At 42.3% G+C, this 23,034-nt stretch overlaps 1 protein-coding gene across 12 annotated transcripts in view; it reads left to right on the top strand.

Annotated features, from left to right (window-relative positions):
* The window catches only part of PCDH15 (protocadherin related 15), an 805,380-nt gene that overhangs the window by 395,647 nt on the left and 386,699 nt on the right, over positions 1–23,034 (top strand). Inside the window, exon 1 of one of the 12 annotated variants that reach the window (XM_072040291.1) lies at positions 22,013–22,271. The exons of the other annotated variants lie outside the window; for them this stretch is intronic. The gene's annotated coding sequence lies outside the window, so the exon portion shown is untranslated. Of the gene's footprint in view, positions 1–22,012; positions 22,272–23,034 lie in introns of those variants that run through there. 12 annotated transcript variants of the gene reach the window in all.

The following is a 23,034-nucleotide window of genomic DNA, read 5'->3' as shown; positions in this document are numbered from 1 at the left end:
ATAAAAAGTGTAGTAATGAAGTGATGAAGGACTTCTTTTGATTAAACTGGGACATACTTAGCAGTGGTAGAACACCGTCTCGCTAGGGACGCCCCCGGCTGCTTCGCTGTTGGAATGACTGGGTATAATGCCTCGTTTCAAAGCAACAGATTTTCTGATGATACTTAATTGACAGAGGTACAAATAGAAAGTAACAGTGAGAGCGTGTTTAAAAGGAATCAGATAATCTGAATTTCTGGGCCAAGTTGCTGCTGGTCTGTGTCGGGAGACTTAATCGTCAAAAATCTGGTAAATACAAAAGAGAATGCTGCAGATCAAAAGCAGGAACTCCACTTGGGATAATAACTGAAAACCACAGCTAAAGCTATCTGTGCTGTGCGTGTTACACCAGCAGTGATAAAACAAACAGCACCTTTGGGGCGTGTACCACGAGATAAGGCAATAAATGGTGGAGCATTGCCCTGGCAGCGGAAAGCACACTCACTAAGACCACAGTGGGATTCCTACAGATGGGGTCGATGTGTTTCACAGCAGCATTACCACTACTGGAGCAGTGCAGCAGAGCACATACACAGTGATTCCAGTATGGGGGATAGTGATTATTCCCCAAAATACCCGATACTGGGAAATCAGCCACAGCTGTCTGAAATCTCGCTAAAGCACATTGCAGCGGGGTCAAGCAGAGCCCCAGAAAAGCAGCCACCGAGAAGCGAGCAGTGGATTTATGTGAGTTTTTGCCTCGCTGCTCAGAGGAAGTCATGCGGAGGTGATGAGTACTGGGCTGAGATGAGGAGAAGAAACTCAGCACGTGTTTTGGGCATGAAAACCAGTTCTGCAGTGGGGGAGATCCGCCAGAGACAGCGAATGAAAGAAGTAACATGTAATTGACTTGGGAGGGGAAAATTTAGTCCTGAAAAATCTTCAAGCATGAAACGAAAGACCGTAGTAGAAGATGGGGATTAATGTGCTGTGTGGTAGGCAATTTGTATTGCTTGACTGTTTAAGGACATGTCTTTACCGACTTTATGAAATTTTCTGAGCTTGTCATTTTGAACGTGCCTGTATCACGCTTCTGATCCTTGGCCCTTTCGGCATTTCCTGTGATTGCAAAACAACCTATGCTAGCTCGAGGGGAGTGTGGTGTGTACATGATGAGTATATTGACCGTGAAAATTCCCCTTTCATCAACTTACACGTAGTCTTAATTGCTACCTCATTGGGATATTTGGCTACAGACCCCCCAAATATGAGTTAGGAGCTGGGAATGTGACAAATCCAGGCACCGAAATAACCCCGCTTGCCCAGCTCCACATTTAATTAAGACTAGCCACTTAGAGATGGAAGAAGGTTAGTTTGGGAAAGTACTCATGGGAAAGTACAGAACAAGAAGATGTATTTTTCCAAAAATATTCAAGAGCACTTGTGCCCCTTGTTTTCTCTGAATAATATTAGCAATAATATTAGCTTTTATGTTTACAGTGTAATTCCATCCTGTTTTTAAAGTGACCTTAAAATACCTAGACCCCAAAAACTTTCTGAATGGACAAAAAGCATTTGCATACACCAAGAGGGTGTTTGGGCCCTGGGACAGGCTCCCCAGGGCAGTGGTCACAGAACTGAGCCTCCTGGAAAAATGTAAATTTTCTGAGATTGAAATAACAGCCATCCACTTGGCAGGACTGTTAAACAGCATTTAGAGAGAATAAGGCATCATTGCACTGAATGGAACGAGGGAAAAAGGAGTTGGGGTGGAGACTGGATCTATTCACGCACTGTTCAGTACCATGCAGAACATTTATTCTGTGCAAGTATGAGCAGAATCATTTCTTACAGAAATGTCTGTATCAGTAGCTGCAAAGCCACCTCTTGTCACTCCGCCCTCGTCTTTTCATAAGTTCAGTGATACTGCAAAGACAGAATTCTTTGCCTTTGCAGCTATTTCAAATATTTTAATTAATTTCTAAGGAATTATTGGCTGCTGATGAGATTTGGCTCTAATGGATGGTACCGATCATTTTAAATAAGGTACGAGATGGCTCTTAATATTATCTTTGACTAATGCTTCTTTTGAACTCTCAGTCAATGACGATCTGATGTTCTGTTAGCTGTTTCCCTTAATTGCCTTTGTGTTGTAATTTGACAATAGTTGTATAACTTTCATTTGAAAACAAGGTTTATTTGCGAAACCTCTGTATCTAAGTAGTTTGGTAATGTTGGTTTTGGTTTATTGAAAACAATTGAATACTGGAGTTTCTAATTTACCGGTTTTACTCATGGAGATCTTCATACTGGGAAGAGCTTGTTATTCTTGTAAAGCACGTCAGGTAATTAGGAGAAATGAGATGTGATGGGTGTTCCCTTGTTCCTAATGGGGACTCTGCCAGTGCCACAGCTGGTGGTCACGGTGCTGATGGAAAGATTTTGGAGGCCAAGGATTCAACAGCCGTGGGAGCAAACTCCTGTTGAGCTGGTCTGAATTGGTACCTTGAAGAGGACATGGCAAATTGGGACTGGAAACATCAAACCTTAGTGGAATTCAGTTAGAACTTTCAGGGTTAGTATAGGATAGATGTTTTTATGTATATGATATATTTATGTAGTATATAGACCACATTTTTTTACTAAAATTGGGGAGCACTTGGCAAGAGAAAGCAAATTACTCTCTTTATCACACGCTTCTTTTAAGTCCTGTTTTTTTTTTGTTTTACTGTAAGATTTGAAGAGCCATGAAATAGCATTCACTCTGTTCACACAGTAATGAGCATTAAGGGGCATCCCCTTCTGACTTGCTTACAGAGTTCAGTGGCTTCTCTGCCCTGTGGGGTGTCACTGGTGACATATGGACCCAAACTATCAGTTTGGGGTGGAAATAAATGTCTGTGCTGGAGTGAAGCGGCAGTGCTAGGAATGGTGCAAGTCCAAGGAATGGTGATGTATTTGTAAATTTAAAACTTAACTTTAATCCATGAATTTGAACTCATCAGCAACTCCAAGGCTTCTAGACTGTTGTGAGTTAACGGAAGTAATATGGTATTTGCTGCATTTTTTAAAATGGCATACAGTTGTTCCTCTTACCCAGTTGCTATGCACACAAGTAGGAGTACTGTGGATAAATAGAAATGGGAGCACATTCTGAGTCTGGAATACATCGGTAATGGGAAATCCCAAGAATAGAACTATCTTCTTCGCAAAACCTGCTGGTCGGTAGAGATTTTTAATTCGGTTATTGAAACTTCAGCTGCTGACAGCAGGCTGAAAGGAAGTTTTTGTCTGTACTTCTGTCTTGTTTTTCCTGATACATTGTCCATCAGAAGAACCAAAGTCAAAAGCCATGAATTCATTGCTAAGAGGGAGCATACTGCAAACGCATAGGTTTCTTATGATCTCTAATTTACAATGTTATTGGCCTAAAAGCATTATTTTTACAGTCTCTCTAATATTCACTAACAGCAAAGCTAGACTGAAGGGTCTGGACTTCTCTTTCAGAGTTTTTTCCAGAGTGCCACTATGGTTCACTGAAAATATTCTGTATACTCTGACTGCCCTTTTGCTTTCCTGCATTGCACATCTTCTACCCATGTTTTTTCTAAGCCATCTATCTGCATGTAAATGTAATGGTGCTAGGAACGAAGATCGTTTCTATCAGACATGTTTAGAAGCAATGAAAACTAAGATCTTTATTTCTGAAAGGATGTAAGAACTCCACTTAGGTGAGTGTGGAAACAGATACAGAATAATACAAAGAGTACAGTCATAAATGAAACCAGGAAACTTGTTTACAGAAAGAACCAAGGCCAAAAATATATCTATGCTACTGCTATGCTTCATTTGATAAAAGGGAACAACTTGACATGGAAACTTGTTAAAATCAACCCTGAATTGAAATTCTTGCAGATGGCATGGAGACGATTGAAGGCATCATGTGAGATATTCTGAGCATGATAACTATCAAAAGAGATAGGAGAAAATCCAAATGGAGTCTTTCCTGGACAAAAGCAGGGAAGGGATAGCTGCTAGAAGTACAGGGGCTCTTCAGAAAGCTGAGGTTGTGTCCAGGTAAAGAAAATAGAGAGGATCTATACCTGGCAGATTAAACAGTAAGGCATGCCAGAAAAGAATAGGAAGAGCAATTATGAGAACTAATGAATTGTTTAGCAAATACTCCAGATGGAAGAAGCTTATAGGACCAGTACTAGAGGCATAAAAGAAATTAGCAGAGAAAATTAGGCCAGGACAGGAAACCTTAATGAGTATTTTGCATCTGTATCACTTTGGAGATGTTTGCACAGGTTGCTGCCCTCATTTTTTGCAGGTTTAAACTGCAACTATACTGCAGTTCTTTGAAGCTGTCATCGAGTCTGTGGACAAAGAAATGTGTCTGCATTTCAGCCAGCGCTTGGCACGGCTCCTAATCAAGCCTCTTAAGAGAAACTGAGCTGCTGTGAAATAAAAGGGAAGACCTTCACATGGATAAATGATTGATAAATGAAGAAATTAGGCAGCTGTCATCTTTCTCAAAGGCCATTTGTAAATTCGGTCTGATTTCCTCATCCAGGTACATGTTGGTGGCTCTGCTTGGAAGAACTGCTGGGCGCTACAGGTCGCTGACTTTCGCCTCCAAACCGCCTTTGAGCTGAATCACTCCTCTTTGCCCTTTAAAGAATGCTGGTCCTCAGATGTCTCTCCTCGTTTGGGTTTACATCCCTATCAGTAGGTTTCCTGCAAATTGCTAGGAAATTCAGAAGTTTTGGGTTATTGTAGTGCACATGAATATATCAGTAATGTAGCACTGGACCACCTGCTTGCTAATCACTCATACTATTACTCTGCCACTGTTGATTCGTGAATATTTCCAAATGCAAGTAAAACCTTGTGTCAGCTGCTGCAGGTCCAGAAAAAATGCAAAACTTTTTATTTAGTTATGCTGTGCTGTTTGCTTTAGGATACATTATTAGGATGTGTTTGAAAAGCAGAATAGTCAGTATGCAATAATGTGTAACAGATTATATAAGTTTTAAAGCAGTGTGAATATTTGGATGATTTTATTTTTAATGAAATTACACTTTATACTAGTTTTTGCATGGCTTTTTGTATGCACATTTCTGTGAAGACAGATCTCTGCTCTGTCCTTAATCCCTCTGCGTGGCTTGGAAACATTTGTCAGCTCTAGGACATACAGTGTGAAAGCTTAGCATCAAGAGCCAGCCTTTGTCATGCATGCCATAAATCACAGTAAACACATTTTATCATAATAAACATAGTGCTTAGCATTCAGCTCCAGCTCTGCTGTTCCAGTGGGCATGGTAATGCTTTGACCCAGTGGTCTGACAGCATTCGGTGGACTCAATTTTTAGCCTCCTCTGCTAGCACACAATACAGGACTGAGCACCGTGTGTCTCGGTGATTCTCACCAGCATGCTGTCACCTGGCAGGTGACGCTTCTGGTGTAACTTTCCCTTGGGGGTATGAAACCAGAGGATGCACAGACGAGGAAGGACACGTGTTATGCAGATCGATGGATTTAGGTGTACCCGCGTGGAAGTGTTTCTCAGGGGCAGAGTACTGCAGGTACGATGTGTTTAAACAGACAAGAGACAGCCTCACGTGGGATGGAACAAGCAAGTGTTCGGTTTGATCTGTTGTCTGTTACCTTGGGTTTATTGTATTGCCTAATCTAACAACATTTCCTTTATGTATCCGCTTTCTCTCATTTACTTGCTTTATGAGTGTTACTTGTCACTTCTTTCAGTTTTGCAGAGAGCAAAAAACGCAGATGACAAACACTCTGGGTTTAACCCCTGGCAGCAGGCATCATCTCCTGTAAACAAGTGATATGTGGCATAGAAATTTTCTGTTCAGTTCATTTCAAAGGCTCAGTAGTCTTTTATGACCAGCACGTGCCATGTGGACCTGCAATTGAGTTTGCATTTCTAAATGTCCGTTAATGTGTTTGATAAATGCAACTCACTGCATTTGCTGTGGGAGGGTAGCTGGTGGTGTGTGGGGAAATGGGTCTGGAAGCAGCGTGGTTTACAAAGAGTGCAGTCCTTTCGGGGTTTGTATCTTAACATTTGGTTAGCATTGTAGCATTGTACCGATGTTTAGTAGTTGTTGTGTCTACTCTCATTTCCCAGATAATTTCCAAAGACGGTTTTCCCGCACTGACATCCTCCTGGCATGGGTGGGGGGAACCTGCCCTGAGCAGGGGCTTGGACTGGGCATGTCCTAAGTGTCTGGAGGCATCTGGGGAAGAAATGAGCAGGAGGAGGGGGAAGGTGTGGGGCACAGCCTGCCCCCAGTCTGTGCTGCTCTCCTCTGCTGAGCACTACTCAATCTTTGCACAGCAAGTTTCTTTCCTGAGCTGCTATTGCAGTGTGCCTTGTCATGGTAGTTCCTACACCGTTTCAGGAAAAAAAAAAAAAAGAAAAAAAAAGTAAGCTACACAAAATTGACCCTTGGATTTTGTTCTCCATTATAAAAAGCAAACAGGCTTTTGTGATCATTTTTTCCCAAGGAGTGAAATTGTAAGTGGTACTCTGTCAGTAAGCTCGCGAAAGAAGTAAAAGCAGGAATAAATAACATGTTTCTCGGTATTTTGCTTTTCATCCCAGCATACAGCATCTCAGCCTGGTAGCTTTTCTGGATTGTGAAAAAGGAGAAAACCCTTGGTGGTGTGTTTTAATATTAAAGTAGCATGGAAGTAGGGCAATGAGCAGCCTTAGTGCAGGGGAGATCCCGTAGAGCACTCGGTGTCAGAAAAGCTCCAACAGCTGGAGTAAGCATTTACTGGGACCAGAGACAGCCCAGGAAGCATTCAGATCTTCTTCTTCACTGTTGTTGAAGAATCACAGAGCTATTTTAAAGGGAGGCAGTGTTATTAGTTGTAGAGCAGCTTTCAGTAAGGGAATTGTGGCGGTCGCCTGCCTGGAGCTTCAGCTCTGCACTGCAGAGATGCAGCTTTTTTTTCTTTCCCCTTGTTTATTTATTTATTTCTGTCTCAAACCTGCCTTTCCAGAGGTATCACCTGTGGCAGCTCAGCACCAGGATACTGCAGCATGTTTGATTAGAGGGCTGCTTCAGAAGGAATTGCTTCAGCTGCAGGCCCTGAGCCTGATGCCCGGGGCAGGGCCTCTGCGGCCTGCATGCCGCTTCCAGGAGGGCTCCCTTCTCCACAGCATGAGACCAACGGGTTAGAGGAACAAAGTGTACGTGACCGGTGTTTTTCTAGCGGTTCCTTGAGATAATCAAACAAAAGTTCATTTACCATAGATGGTAAGGGCTACAATTTGTATTTCGTGAATAGTATTTTGTGATATTTCTTAAATTACAGAAGTATTTCTGTCACAAAGTGGATCTGATATGTTAATGTTCTTGCCAAGTTCATCATTTTTCACAGATACCAGAGAGAAAAGTTCCTTGCAAATCAGAGTATGTAGGTGGAGACTTCCTTCAAAAGTGAACTTTGTGCCACAGAGAAATGAATACGTGTGACACAAGCCCGGTTTTGTAGTTTGCCTTGCATTGTTCCAAGTTTTTGCAGTTTGAATAATTGGTAAGCAACTTAGTTACAAAAATAGTCTGAATACCAGTAACCACAGCAAATGCTGTTAAACATCCAGGGCATTGAAATCAGTTTATCCACCATGCATGTGCTACCTCTATCAGCTGTGGGGCAGCATGTTTATTAATCAAAATGCTGTGTTGTTATTTCAGGAAGCACTGAGGTAAAAGTGACTGTATTAGTAAAAAAAGTGAAAGGTTTCTTCTATTCACGATACATCTTCAGTTTACAATAACGACAGACTCTAAACATTTGAACTGTGTTATTGAGAAATGCAGGGAGGTGTGTACAGTGCTGCATCAGGAGAAGAGTTCAGAGGACAAAAGTGGCACAGAAATCCTAAGGCCTTCATCTGTGCGTGTCACCACCTATATGAATTTGGACATGGAAATGAGACCTGTTTAGACAACCTGGATACAGTAAGGTTTTGATACTTGTTCTTACATAAATCCACTTTTGGGCTGGGGGTGGAGGGCTCCTTCAGAAGGCATTTCATGGGAAATGGGAGCAATCCTCCCCCTCAGAAGCTTTCAGTGAATTAGGTGTAATTGAATGTAAAAGACAGTGTAAACTCAAAGACAGTAAGGTTCAACCCGCCCCTTTTCAGACTCTGGATTTAATTAGTGTTTTACCAAGAGACGGGCAGGTGAAAATTGTTGATGATTATAATTTACAGTGCAAATTATAAGCAGCAGGCATTAATATATTTAGAAATCCTGTTTTTCTGCCAAGAATATTTTTATGTAAAAATAATGCCCCTCTGCTGAGACTGAAGGATTGCTTGTGGAAAAGTTCCTTATTTTCTCATTTGCCATTAAGCAGGCAAATGTAAAAGTAGGGTTTTTGTAGCTTATCACAAACGATGTGGGGAAAAGTAAACTTAAATTAGCATTGCACAAAATTGTTGCAGTCTCTCTATCTTTCTGGGTCTTTATAGATATGCATTCCAACATAGTTCAAAATTCTTTGTGAAGTTTGCTGTGAATCATTCTTTCTCTAAATTATTCAGGCTGCATAATGCGAATAAAATCGAGCTGAAAGCACAATCTGTGCTGTTGTTGGAGGACATGTAACTACTTTATCTAACCAACACAATCTGAACTTTAAGTATGTAATCTATTTATATATGTATCAGTTACCCTATAAGAGGTAATTATTGAGCTATGCAGTTTGGGAAGCAGCCACGTTACTGTTTTTATTCAGTCATCAAATATTTTGGCCCATCATTTAGTAAATATTTCATCCAAAAGCTTATTTTCACAAACTAAAAAAAAAAAAACAAAACACAAAAACACAGATTCCTTGCATACAGAAATAGACCTAAGGAAACAAGTGTTCATTTTTGGAAGTGGAAGCTGAGCTTCTTCATTCCTCAGGATTCGCAGACTTCATTCGTTCCTGCTGCAGGAGGAGGAAAGCACTGCATCGGTGGTCCTTGGTCTGCTCCCTGCTGCTGTCTTCCACGTTATTTGTCCTTGAACTGCAGGAAATCGACTTTGTGCTCCCAAACTAATGCTGTCCTGAACGCAACAGCGCATCTGCCGGCACAGCTTACATCTTGTCCGCCCTACAGGAAGTGGTGGCTGTCAAACTCTGGAAGGAAATGCAGTGTTTTAGTCTGTAGGAAGGTGGCTGCATTAATTGAATCAGGTGAGATTCTGGGGGGAAAAAGAAAGTGCTTGTGTCACATACAGATCTTCAGGGTGGTGCAGAAAACATGCAGTGGCCAAAAGCAGGTGGCCACCCCAGTAGCCTCAGAGCAAGCTAGAGGAGTTATTTTTTATTTTTATTTTTGTTGACGTATATTGATTTTCTTGAAAAATGTCCCATTGGGCATTTGAGAAAGCCTTGGGAATTAAAGGTGCTGTTTTGTTTTGTTTTCTTTGGACAGGTACTAAGAGCTAATTATAGCTGTTAAAGTATCCTCTTCCTTCCTCTTTCATTAAAAGAAGATTGAGGCCAGGCTTAGATCAGTCAACAGGAGACATTAGCAAATGAGTTGGTGCAGAAGGTCTCTGTAAAAGCTTTTTGCAGCTGTGATGTTCTGCAGCAACTTGAAGATTGTATTTTGCAAGGAAAGATTCCCTAAAATGCAGATAAAGCGTCTTTGTACAAGGAACCCTTCAGTAATCTGTGCTACATACACATTTTTTTTTGCAGTATGTTTTTGAATCAGCGCAAGAAGCTTCTTAAGTCTTTTATACAGAGCGTAAAAGCATGGGAAGAAATCTGCGCTGCTGGTGTCTGTAATCCCTGTGCCTGTGTGGGATATTAATGCTTGCTGGCGTGGGTATGAGAAGAAGTGAGAAAATGAACTTCTCATTCCGCACTTCCAGCGTACATAATCAATTCTGCTGATCCTTTTTAACTGGTCCCTGAAAACACAGAGTACTAAATACCTCCGCAATCTTCCAGAGCACTGTTCACATTTAAGAAAAAATGTGTTATCTCCGTGCTGTCTGCAGAAATGCCTGTTATGACTTAACGGTGTCTCCTTCACAGCTGCCAGTAATTAATTAAAAGTGACCCTAAGGCTGCATCAGGTGATGGCGGTGTGAGCTGCTGGGGCTGCTGCAAGAGCCATGAAATTCCAGTGGCAGAGGTAGGATTTGCATGGAGGGTGATGCCCTGAAAGGCAAGGCAAGGTCAGAAGTAGCCTTTTACTTATTTAAGCTTCCCTCAATAACCTGCATTGAACCCATCCTGACCACATCTTGCCCTGCACTGAGGCTCCAGACTCGATGCAGAGAGTGTCCCAAACACTGAGGCATGCTTGCTTATCTCATGACCTCGCAGGAGATAAAGCTAAATGAGCTCTGAAATGAAGGCTCTTTATGGGAAGTTTTCAGCCACGGACATTAGTTTCCACTAGGCCATACAGGGTTTCTCAAAAGAGTGAGCTTTTAGTGGCTGCAGGGATATAACGACCCCCAGTTAAAGTGCTGCCTTAGCAAACTTTCAGCAGCCACCTGCGGTCCTTTCTCAAGCCCTGGAGAGGGTTATCAGGGTGCTTCTGTCTTGGGGTGACATTTTCGTATCAGGACTGCCACTGCCTTTCCTGTTCTTGAGCACGTTTCTTATGTCACAGTTAATCCCAGAACAGAGGTTTCATTGTTACTGGGTGGAGGTTGCTGTTGGTCTCCCTAAAAGCACCTGCCCCCAGGTTGGTGCCTGGTCAGGCTTGTTGCATATAGCCGTGTCGAGGGCCTGTCCAAAGACAAGGCAGTGACTCCTCCTTATAAATAGCATCCGGAAAGCTGAATGGAAGGAGGAAACAATGATCATAAGTATTACAAAATACTGTAACTCTTCACAAATTAATTTTGGATTAGAATCAAACTCTGTGGCTTAAAAAGAGCTCCATCCTCATTATTAGGGTTGTTATTATTGTTGCTGCTACTATTTTTACACAGTGCACTGATTTAGAGGTGCTATTTTTGGTCCAAATCAAAAGATAAAGATTGAAAGTCATGAAAAGGGCTGTTTTGGGATCCTTATCCTGGGGGATCACTTTTCTATCTTTGCAAACACAAGGAAGGGTTTCTTAGGGCTATTGTTTTTTTTTTTTTTTTTTTGATTCCTCACTATGACTATTTTTGATTTGTGAAACTGTGTGGTCCATGTAGCAGTGGGGTGGGAGAAAATGTGACGGGTTCCAGGTAATGAACAGCAAAGCTACGAGCAAGTTAACTTGCAAGAGATAATGTAAATCATGCGGTCAAAACAGCCAAACTTTTTGGTTGAGCCAGTAAGGCGGCACATCATCATGGGGCAAGGTTGAGTGCTTTTGCAGGGGAAAGGAAACACTTCTTTTTTGTGTCAACTAAAAGTTAGCAACCTGGACTGACAGCAGATGTCACAGATATACTCGGATGTGTAAGAAGGAAGGGGTCTGTTTAAAGTTGCTCTTGTGGGTTCCACTGCTGCAAGGGTAATAATCCCCATAGTGAATTACTGGGAGAAAAAAACTTGCCCTTGTCACGTCCCATTCTTCAATGGGAGCATGGCACTTCAAAGAAAAAAGTGATTGTCATCATCAGGTATAAGCTCAAAATGACACAACTGTAATACAGTTCTGCCATAGTCAAAATTATAAGCAGGTTTTCAGCACAGTGTACTACCTCAGTGCTTGCAACCCTTGCAACACTTACTAATTGAGATTTTTCATCACTAATACTAGCCTAAAAGTAAATTTGGGTGGAGAGACTGCTGCTTTTTTTTTTTTCTGGATTACGAAAATAGTTCATCTCTCCCGTATAACTAAATGTCCCTAGGCAAAACCAGCTGAACTCTGACGTGTTGCTTTTTGCAAGGAAAGACTCATATATCACCTCTCACTGCTGTGATAGGTTTTTTATTGTTCTTAAAGAAATGAAAAATTCTCCCATAGAAAAAGTGTGTGAGTATTTAGAAATGAGGGCTCCTATCATGAACAGATGTATGTTCATACTTTACATAGGTATCGCTGCTCGTTTGTATTGATTTATTCTCAGCAGCATCTTAACTTCCTGATATTATTATGATTTAAAAATGTTAACATTTACTTATACTGAATGCACACATTGGATGTCCAGCTTGTATTGATCATAAAATGAAGTGCTCTTGGCTTGAGTATAATAATCAGGTATAGATCAAAGGATGATCTCAAATGAGAAAATTCACTCGGGTGCTAGTGCTTCTGTTTGACAGTTGCATGTACCTCTGTGAGTCAAAAAGGTAGACGCAACGTTTTAGCCAAAAGGGTGAGAAATGGGGTTTTAAGATGCTTACTTTGCATTGAAATTAAGTTTGCTTCTGAATGTATGACAATAGAGTATTTATTTCTAGGTAATTATAATTTGGTACAATGCAAACAAAATCTCAATTTTTCTTCATCAATAAGCTGCTGTCTCATTAGATGAAGATTGGTAACAATCTGATATTGAAGATCAGTTATAATTATCAGCAAGAATGCAGATTAGTTCAACTGTTTCACATTTTGAATTTATTAAATATGATTTGTCATTATTCTTCATCTGCTATTAGATGCAACGTGTAATGGATGAGCAGAGCGGCAGAGAAATTTGCGGGACCGTCTGTATTCTGTTGTACCTGAGCTGATTTTGCTATTTCTTGTTTCATGTTGACCTGCCGATGTCACAGGCATTATAGATAAAACCAAGCCTATCAAGTACATTATTTACATAAATTCCTCTGTTTTGAACTGCATATTGAGGGCATTAAAATGATTACCATTGTGCCCTTGGCTCCCTCATTTCCAGGATTTTGACTAACTTTATCTGGGACATACGCTTAGACTGGTTCTGTGGGAAGTACTAGGGACCATAAGCTTCCCAACACCTGCATCGTCCTGGACGTATCCCCTAGCGCATCAAACTCCAGATTTCTGCAGGCTGCTTTCCACGTTGAGTCAAGTTGTGCTCAGGGCTTGGCCTATTCATGGTTTGTTCCTTATACTCTCTGTTATTACTTTTTATTTGGAAAGAAAGGAGGTGGAACAAGGGACATCAGGAGTCAGCTCCGTGCTTGAACCTGGTGTCCAGCATCCAAGTGGCTCCTTTATTTGTGCTTTTCAAGTGGCAAATCAGGTCTTAGACAGCAAGGAGTCAGGACAGCACAAGGTAGTAAAGTATGCACCCAAGATTGTTCACTGCTGGGTTGTTTTTCTTCCGTTGTGGTCCTCTCCTCAGTTTCATATTTATATTTTTTTCTGTGAGAATGTGAAAGGATTAGGCTTAAACCAGGGGAGCTTTCTTGATTAAGACAAATTAAGTGAACATAATTATCATTTAGAAGGGAGAAAGACTAGGCCTTGTCAAGTTCTGGACCATGTTTTGACTTATATGCTCATTAGAAAATATAAATACGACAAAAATGTGTTAGAAAACTGTGTTCTTTGCCTATCCACTTGCATTTGGCAATTATAGCAAGAGCGTGAAGGAGAGATTTGAAGAGGACAGCACAGTGATTCTGCAAGTATATTTGTAGAGTGTCTTCCCATACACTGCCATGAGACAGCAAGAGTATGGGCACATGGATGATGAAAACGTCTGCTGGTGGGCTGGTTCCTTGCATTGTCTCATCTCAGAGGACCTAGCAAGGAGGTTTCTAAACAGTTTTTCTAACAGCGTTTACTGCTGCACTTTTCTCTGGGCTGGTCCATCCAGCTCTGGAGTACTTCAGCATAGAAATTAGGAATGCGACAGCAACACATGGAGATGAAAAGGGACTGAGAGGGTTATGTAGGAAAGATTTTAAACCAGAGTGGGAATTACCTCTGTCTCTTCTGTATAACACATGAAAAAAAAATCTCAATGCCATTTGAAATCTTTTATCTTACTTCCTGTAAGACCTGAATGAACATAAAATGAATTTGGGGAATACCTAAAGGTGTTCTTAATCCACTCTTTGTTCTTTTCAATATAATTTAAAGATGTTCCCATTAACTTTCACAATATTGCACAATGTTCCTTCTTTGGAGAGCTACTTGACCCTTGCTCAGAGTCTATCACATAATAATGCATTAACATAGAAATGATTCCAAGAGGTGAAGTTTAAGGCAGCAAGTACTTACAGTCTTCCTTCCTCAACTGGGTAAGAAATGTGAAGAGCAGTATTTTATAGACACTTGCATGTTTTTTTCTACTGCACAAAATGTATCCAAACAATCAAGAGTTTTCAACAGCAAATAAACGTCAGCTCTGCAGAGTATTTTAAGAAGCACATACTGCCAACATTATGAAAGAATTGGGAAAAAATGGGAATTGAGTGCTCTGTGATTTGCCATCGGCAATGTGGATGAGCCAGAATGCCAACATCCTTTCTGCTCATCCTAGCTCAAGTCAATCCGCTCTAACCACGTGCACAATAAGCTCATTGGCACTAGGAAGGTTATTACTTGCTATCTGCTCACTTACAGTGTGTCCCACATTGTGGCACGAGGTGGCAATTCTTCAGTTGTGTCGGATTGCTGGGAAAGTCTTCTGTTTTTGTTTTTAATCCTTCAAGAATAACACTAACATATATTCAGAGTTGTAGAAGTCTAGCTGAAAATTTAACTCCTGGCTGTATTTTCAGACCCCATCTTTAATATGCATGCTTACTCTGAGAAAAGTGAATCAAAACACAGTGACTCAAAGGTGGAAACAAACCAGCAGCCTCTCAGAGTTACGCCACAGTGTGTGCCTCTGGAAAGGTTGCTAAAAATGCCCTGAAACTCAGTTTTGATCCACAGCTGAGAAAAAGAGGTATGGAGCAAAGTGGGTAGGTAATTCTTTTCTGGCTGTGTTTGATGGGCTGTTTGCAGTTTGGGTGTGCGTACCTGAGGTGGCCAGAGGGACGCTTTTTTTGTGGTATCTTTCTCTTGGAAGCTCACAGTGGGAATTTAATACTTCTGCATGTTCAGAGGGAGAAAGGGACTGGGTGAAAAGGAAAAATTGCAGCAGGTGAGGGAGCAGAGAAGCTATGGAGAATGTAAAGGGTTCTGTTCAAGCATGGGGTTGGATACCCCTGACAAGCGGTGCCCGCAGACTTTGGGAACAGTCCATTACAGGAATCTGATTGCAAATACTACTCTCCTTAGGGAAGATCTTCATTTTGTGGTCCAGAACAAATTGCTATCTAGATCTTCTGCCTCAGAGTTTCAGAACCAGTGCTAGGAGCTCCAGTGCTCAGCATTCATTGCAAAGAAGTTGCATAGTGACACCAGGAAAACAGGAATCAGGGCTGAGTTTGCAGGTTCCTTATGGATAACAAGGAACCATGCGGTCCTTGCATTAATCAAAGCGTCTGTAGTTGGTGGTCTGGGAATTAATGCACAGAGGTTGGTGGCTTTAGGTTACCTCCTCTGGTATTTGTGGTGCAGGTTGTAATAATGAACGGACAACTCTGTTTTTTCTCTCAGAAGATTATTTAAGAGGAACCAAAACTCTTTTCTGTAATGTCAGGGGTTTAGGACCCAGGGGGATATGAGGATTTCCTTCTCTAATCTGTGGGGATTAGCCTTGCCTGACAAAGAGCCGGCATGTAGTTGACTCGCAGACCTCCGTTAACGTGCATCTATACGGTATATTGGACTGCCAAAACAAAGCGGTTCTCGCTTGAAGTGGAATTCCTATGAGGATCCCACCAGACACGTCAATGCCCGAACTGAGGTTGCTGTTGTTTCCTCGGGAAAAGCTAACCCAGGTTGGATACCAAAAAGTACAGTTTTGGTTTTAGTCTTCAGTGGGTAGCAATTACTGATCAGGGCTGTGTTTGTGGTGAGCTTGGAAAATAATTGTTTTTGTAGCAGTTTAGTAAAAGTAAATTTCCTGGGTATTTTACTGTATAATACCGTACTGTATAATGCGCTGTGTTGCATTCTGACGTTAAAGCACGACAATAAAGCAATCTCTCCAAAGAGACCCTTTCACCTTCTGAAATAACTTAGTTGCATGAGTGATGTATTAAGAATAACTACTCGAAGAATAAATTTTCAGGTAGTGAAAAGCAGACAATCAATTGAATGCAGTGAGCATGGCAGTTGGAAACAGTGAGCAGAATATGGGAGAAGATACCAAATAGAGAAACAAATGTGCGTGAAGTCCTTCTTCAATTTTTGGGTTATTGCTGGCACTATTAGGGAAATATCCCAGAAAGATTACAGCTTTTCTAAAATTACTAGCTGAGAAGATGTAGGATCTTTCACAAAAATTGGTGTTTGAATAGAAGATAGTGCTTTTCTATAAAGGGCATTTCATTTTGATGCAGTTGTCTGTCCTTTTACTGCTTGAAGATGGGCAAATCTTGTTTCCTCTGCTGCCTGCTGCTACCCTGGCAAGAAGGAAGCAGAATGCAACCCCAAACAAGGGGGGTTTGAGCAGGACAGCAGTAAAGCAGTCCTTACCTGTGGTTAGCTGCTCACATCCTAATTGTTGTGGTAGTGGCAGTGTGTGCTTGTGAAGCGGTTGATTTCATGCTTCGGTGTTTACAGGACAATACTGCCCATGGCAGCTGGTATTTTTTGCCTTCTTGTTGGCAAAGTAATAGAAGTGCAAAGCCATCGGAACTGCAGAGAGGCTTCTAGGGCAAGACCATGGCATTTGGATGTTGCAGTGGATTGTCGCTGCTGTGTTACCGAGGAGAGCTCTTTGGGCACACCTTACAGAGCCATTTGGAGAGAAAGAAGAGAGAGAATTATAAACATAATTCCCAGTTATGGTTTGACTGTGACTTCAGCAGTTTGGCTCTCTCGTGCTTTCAGTGCTTGGCATTCCTTGGTGCTCTGAACTTGGGGAGGCTTAAAGGGGACAAAAGGGGTGCAAAACTCCTACACCTAAAACGTCCGCATTTACTAGGTAATTTATATATATATAATATATATATACACGCATAGTTGTTTTTATAGGTGTGCATTTATGTACATATGTGTGTGTTTTTGTGGTATCGTCTACGTTCCTCTGCCCCTTTGGAATATGATGTGAATTTTAAGAAAACCTTCTTAAGCCCACCACTGGGTTGCTGCTTTGGGAATAGATTTTTATCCTCTTTCTTACAAGCGTTTAGCAGAGCTCATATTTTCTGTGTGAACTATGCCAGCAGAAGGAGTTTTGGTCCCAGGACTTTCTCTGTGTTTTACATTAAACAGCCTGATCACCAGGAGACCGAGGAGTTCTCTCTTAATCTGTCTCTGCAGCCCGGTAAAACCTGCTTTGCTGGCAGAGATTCAGCAGCAGAGGTGAGGGATGTCTACAAGAATTGCAAATATCTTGGTGCTTAAAGCATTTTCCTGCAAAACAGGAGTGGTACATTCTTGTTTTCTTCTGGCCCTGGAGGTTGTGTTGGGTCTCATTTCCCATGAGGAGAATGAAAGGCCTCTCCGTCCTGGCTCAGGGTGTTTCTAGAAAGCCGTAACTGCCACCTTGTGAAGGCCGTGGGAGGTGATTTGTAAGGAAACTGATACCTCCAGAGCCTCATTGTCTGGATTTCACTTGGCTTAAGCTGGAAAGCATTGAGTTTGTTAGCCTTGGTGGGACTAAGTTCTCGGTCTGCACCGAGATGGAGCTCCAGACAGTGGGGTGATTTTAAGATCAAAGTGCAGTATCACCAGTGCTCTTTCACCAGCTACCAAGCACACAGGGAGGTTTTCAAGTCTGCACTGTTGCTTTAAGCATTGCAAATCCCACGTATTTCCCTGAGATCTTGTTTCCCTTCAGGTGCTGCCATGTCACACATGGGACTCCTCCTTGGCTGTGCCGCAGGAGTTCACAGCAGGGCCTCGTCCCTGCCAGGCCGCAAGCACACATACCCTGCCTGTGCACAGCCCCAACGTGTTTTAGCAGAGTCCTGATAGCTTTGTGAAATTGTGCTGAGGACCTGCACCAAAAGGGCTCCTTGCACATCAAGCACAACTTCCCTGGCACGCCATGTGTGCAGGATGTTACCTTTGCAGAAGGCATTGCAGGTTGTGCAGTCGTTAGCCGCGCTGTGCTTTAGATGAGAAGTTACCGCGCTGGTTCCATCTACTTAAACCTGCCGGGTCTTTAAATAGGTGTCCTTGGCCAGCTTTTCTCACTCAGTTAATCCGAGCACAGATGAACCAGCATGAATATAAATGTTTATGGCAGTCTTCACAGCTGCATATGGAATATATCGGATTGTTTGCATGTAGTCAGTTCTGCAGGTTGGTAATTTGGTGCTCTAGAAGGAGTCCTAGATATGCTTTCTGAAAGGAGCTATGTAAATGCTGATACAGTTCGCTTCATGATTTATTTATTTTTTATTTTTTTTTGTGAAGCATATCTTATAATAAAGCACTGAAGTGCAGAATAGCCATTTCCTGTGATTTTCATTCACATAATATTTATAGTGCTATGGAACAAATGAGCCGTTGAAGAGGGAGAAAAATTAATACTGTAAACGAACTTGCCTTGAGAGGATTTTGTGATGAAATTATGACTAACAAACTTTAGTAAACCAATTACTGCTCCTCCTGGATTTGTGAATATGAAAGCTCAGTGGGATTTGGTGTAATCCCTCCCTGTGAACAGATGGGCAGATTACAGGTCTCTGCAGAACACGCTCCAGCCTTCCCCTACGCTGTGATTGTGTTCCTTTACACCTTGCCTCTTGGTGACAAAAGTACTGAAAAAGGCAGGAACAGAATCAGTCAGTGCTTTTGTGAGATGTGGCTGTGCAAATGGTGCTCAGTTTTCTCACCACCCGTTCCTTAAAACCTCTTCTCCCAGAGCTGGTCACAAAGAAGGATGGCCTTGTCTGAACGCCCGCTGGCGCGTTATAATGGTCCTGCTGTAGTTAAGAGTCTGTCAGCATTTTATTAGAAACTCCTGTTTTCAGGGATTTATAACATAGGCAAATATTTTACCAGGGGCCCAAACCATCTAAATAGAAAATAGAAGAATGAAGCCAGGAAGAATTCTTCATTGCCCTTCCCTCCCCCAAATCAGTTACTGAGTGTCCAGCAGCATTTTCTGCCTTCCAGAACTGCAAACTGTCCTCTTCTTGGGAAGATAGTAGAGATGTTGCAGCAGGTTATAGCCAAAATGATTCTGTGTTTTGCCTGGTGTAATTACAACACCTTCCCTATACTGCTGTCTTCCAAGACCTGTGGACATCTGTACAGTTGAAGGCTGTAAGTGGTTTCCTCTGCCTTAACTAATCTACTCAAAATCTTAAAGCCATGAATATTTTAAAGTGCTTTGTGTGGCTGTGGCCTTGCTTTTAGCTGGAAATATCTATGTTGGTAACTTTAGGAGTTGACCTACCAGCACTTCTATCTTTCCAGATTAGTAGCTCCCAACTGTATTTAGCAGCTGCCAAGTAACGAAAGAAACCACTGCCTGTTTGTGCAAGTATGTAACTTCTAGATAATACCAAGAATGATGGAAATTTTACATCGGGAGGGACTTCCATGGGTCTCTGGCCTATCCACATGCTCAGAACAGGTTGCCTGGGGCTTTGTCCAGCCAGGCCCAAGTTCCCCAGAGAACAGGAGCTGCATGGCCTTGCTGGCAGCCTGCTGCACAACCCTCCTGGGCTTGTGAGGAGAAGGCAGTCCATAAGCCTTGTCCAAACCTGGCTGTTCTCAGCCGAGGCCCGTTGTCTCTCCTGCCAGGTTGGAGCCCCACCATTCACCCAGTTGTTTAAGCCATCCATTTTTTCAGTTGTCCACCTGTTCAGACCGTGCCATCCTGACTCGGGCACAAGTGTGGCGGAAGACAGCGCTGAAAACTTTGTGAAAGTCAAGGGAAATGACAGCTGCTGTCCCCTCATCCGCAAAGCCCAGACATTTTATCACAGAAGGCAGTCAGGTCAGTCAGGCATGACTGAGCTTTGGTAAATCCAGGCTGACTGATCCCAATCACTTGCCTCTCCTTCATATGCCCAGGACTGTGATTTGGGAGGACTCACTCCATTATTTCCAATGATCTTCATGTCATACGAGGTGTTTAAAATAGCTGGAAGATGGAAAGTAACTTTATACGAGTATGTATTTTAAAAGACTGATGGAAGACCTTGATGTACCTGTGTGTAACCGGGCAGATTCAGAACTGTGCAGAAGCATTGCAGCAGGTCAGGAGGTCTGTCTGTCTGTCTGTCTGGGCCAGCGGTGAGTTGGGTGTACAGGTACACCCTCTTGGAAGCCATAGGTGGGGAGAAGGTCGGTGAGGAACAAACACAGCTCTTTAATGGGGCTAGAGCTCCTCCTTTTTAGCAAAGCAGACTTTATTTCACGGGCAGCCTGTCCCTGAGTGCAAAAACTACCCTCCTGGGTCTGCAGTAATGTGTTTTTATCTTCTCCATGCTGCACTGCAACTGGGTAAATACATTTCAAGAAGGCACTGGGCATTCTCATCAGTTTATTGCAGGGAATATCCTCTGTGAAATGGTGACCTTGGGCCTCTTTAGAATATTTGAACACCAGCATCATTGGTGATGTCTAGGACCCTCTCAGAAGGTAAAGAAATTAATGAGTACCTTTTAATAAGCCAACCATCATTACTTATGCCTGATTTTCACACTTCCAAAATATTTTGCTTATGTAAAGCTCTCAAGTATTCCAGACCATAAGGCGAATTAGTTTCTTCTGATCACGTTCCAAGAAAATATGAAACTAATAACAATAACATTGTTGTAGCATATTAAATATTTAATGTATATGCCCATGCTGAAGCAGGAAGTCTTTTCTCTTTCTCTGCGGCAGTTTCTCCTGGATCATCCTTCCACCTGTAGGAATTCTTATGATGATAGGAAAGCAGAAACCTGGCCCAAAGACCCTGTGCTCTTAAACAGGAGCTGTGCTTAGTGCTTGGAGAATGAGGTGCTTGTGGCTTGTACTACAGACAGGTGTGCCTCATGGGGAAAAGGAAAGTAAATAGGTAGCAGAGCAAGGTAAAGGCACACACCCTTACAGGAAAAGAGTAAGTGCCCCATATTTTATTATATAAAGTGTTTCTCAATTCTGTTTTTTATTTATGTATATCTTAAAATTTTAGAACTTTTCAGTGCACAGATACTAATGATAATCTTGGTCTTATAGTACAAAGAAAATAGTTGTGTTTTTTTTGTTTTTTTTTTTTTTCTAATGTGTCTCATTTATAAAGTTTTGTGGGTTTCTTTTGAAGGAAATTAGAATCACTTAAGTCTTACTGAGTAATAATTTGAGCTGTTTTTGTGTATAAGAAGCAAATTTTTAGGCAGTTGTGCAAGAGGGTTCTGTATATTTTTTAAAAAAGAGCTGATGAATGATTTTAGTCCCAGCATAGGCTTTCAAATGACCAAAGTGCTATGAGATTTTTTTCATATTTAAAAAAAATAAATAGTACATGTTCATAATAGGGACAGTGTTAGAGTAGGAAATGGTTGCAGGACCTCTAAAGTTAATTCAATTTGGCCCTGAAAAACTCTGAGAGGACAACCACTAGCTTTCATTCCCAGACAGGTCCCATTTCCATGGTGCCCATCTTGCTGCCATTGCAGGTTTTTTCTCCATCTCACAGCAGGGTCGCTAATTACACCTCCCTTGCTCAGGCTGAAGGATAGATGTTTAAAGCTAAACCCGAACTCAGGCAGGGCTTACTGGACCTGCTACAGATAAAAGCTTTGGAGAGGGTGGTGCTCAGTGTGAAATCCCACCTGTTCTCATTAATCATTCAACTTTTAATAAACTTGATGAGATTCCTGTGCAGTCTCACATCATTCGCATTGTGATTCTGTACAGGCTTTTTGGAAATGGGAGTTTCAGTGAATGCTTTTTAAATACAATAAAGATAACTTAAAAGTCTGAGAGATTTTTCAGGCGATGCTCCCGTCTCGCATCGAGCACCCTTATTTCAGGTGCTGTGGACTCAACGAGCAGCACCGCTGTGCTGAGAAGGGCTTTAAGGAGATTACTCCTCTCCCGTCAGCTGATATCATAAACAAGCGTACGCCGCTGTGCTGAGAGAAGGCGCCGGCAGAGCGCCGCCAGCACAGGCAGCTTGGACGTGGAGCAGAAAGCACCTGGCACCGCTCCTCGTGGGGATCCGGATCCGACCTTGGGGGCTGCAGCATCCCCAGGAGCCCCCAGCCCCGCTCCCCGCAGGACAAGCACGGAGCGGAGCAGCAGGCAGAGGGGCAGGCACATCCCCTACAGCTGCTGTCCGAGAGCCTGGGACGGATGCGGGGATGCAGAGCGGCGGCAGTGTGCCCCTTGGTCTGACGTGCAGAGGTATTTTTCTCCTTGCTGTTCCTTTGGTGCGTGTTGAGCAGGGATCGGCGTTGCTCTGTGCTGTCTCGGGTTTGTTTCAGGGGCAGGGAGTGGCGAGGGGAGGTTGTGTGCAAGGTGCCTGCATATAGACAGGGCAGGGAAACTTGCTGCATAGCCCAGCCAGGCAAACTTTGTACCACCAAGTCAGGAAAACTGCATTTTTCCCTGGTTTGCCTTTCCCTTGGAGTTGTCAGTAGCAAATTTACCCCAAATCAACGTTTTTTAGGAAACCTGTCACCATGAACTCCTCATTTTATTGTAGTGCTAGAATCAGTGCCAAAAGCAGCCTTTTTGGTTTAGGCAGAATGTCCTCTGAAACTTCAGTCTCTCTCTCACATCAGTGTGGTTCCCCGCAGTGAAATAGAAAAGGTTTCAACATCTGTTTTTCAATTATTTGTGCTGCTGTTGAACGCTTGCTGCAATGTACAGCTTGCACAACTCTTCTTTTTGTCCTCTGAGGAATTTATTTTCAGGGAACCTCTTGTCTAACAGCCTAACGTACCAAGTAGCATTTTGGCAAAATTTTGCAGTTTTTAGAGTTAGGGCTTGGTAAACTCCCAGCCTCATACATGGCTAGTTTGTTGGTTTGCCTCTAAACTTGGTAAAACAGTAACAATGCTGCTGGTACTGTCCATTACACTTTCTCCCCTCCATCTCCTCTTTCTTATACCAGAGTTAACCTTCCATGTGTATCTTTTACAACAACATTAATCAGTTATAACTT

The sequence above is a fragment of the Anas platyrhynchos genome, chromosome 6 (genome assembly GCF_047663525.1).
Source record: "Anas platyrhynchos isolate ZD024472 breed Pekin duck chromosome 6, IASCAAS_PekinDuck_T2T, whole genome shotgun sequence".
In the NCBI taxonomy this organism is placed as follows: Eukaryota; Metazoa; Chordata; class Aves; order Anseriformes; family Anatidae; genus Anas; species Anas platyrhynchos.
The sequence above is the reverse complement of the archived record's forward strand: the minus strand, read 5'-3'. Positions and strand labels throughout refer to the sequence as shown.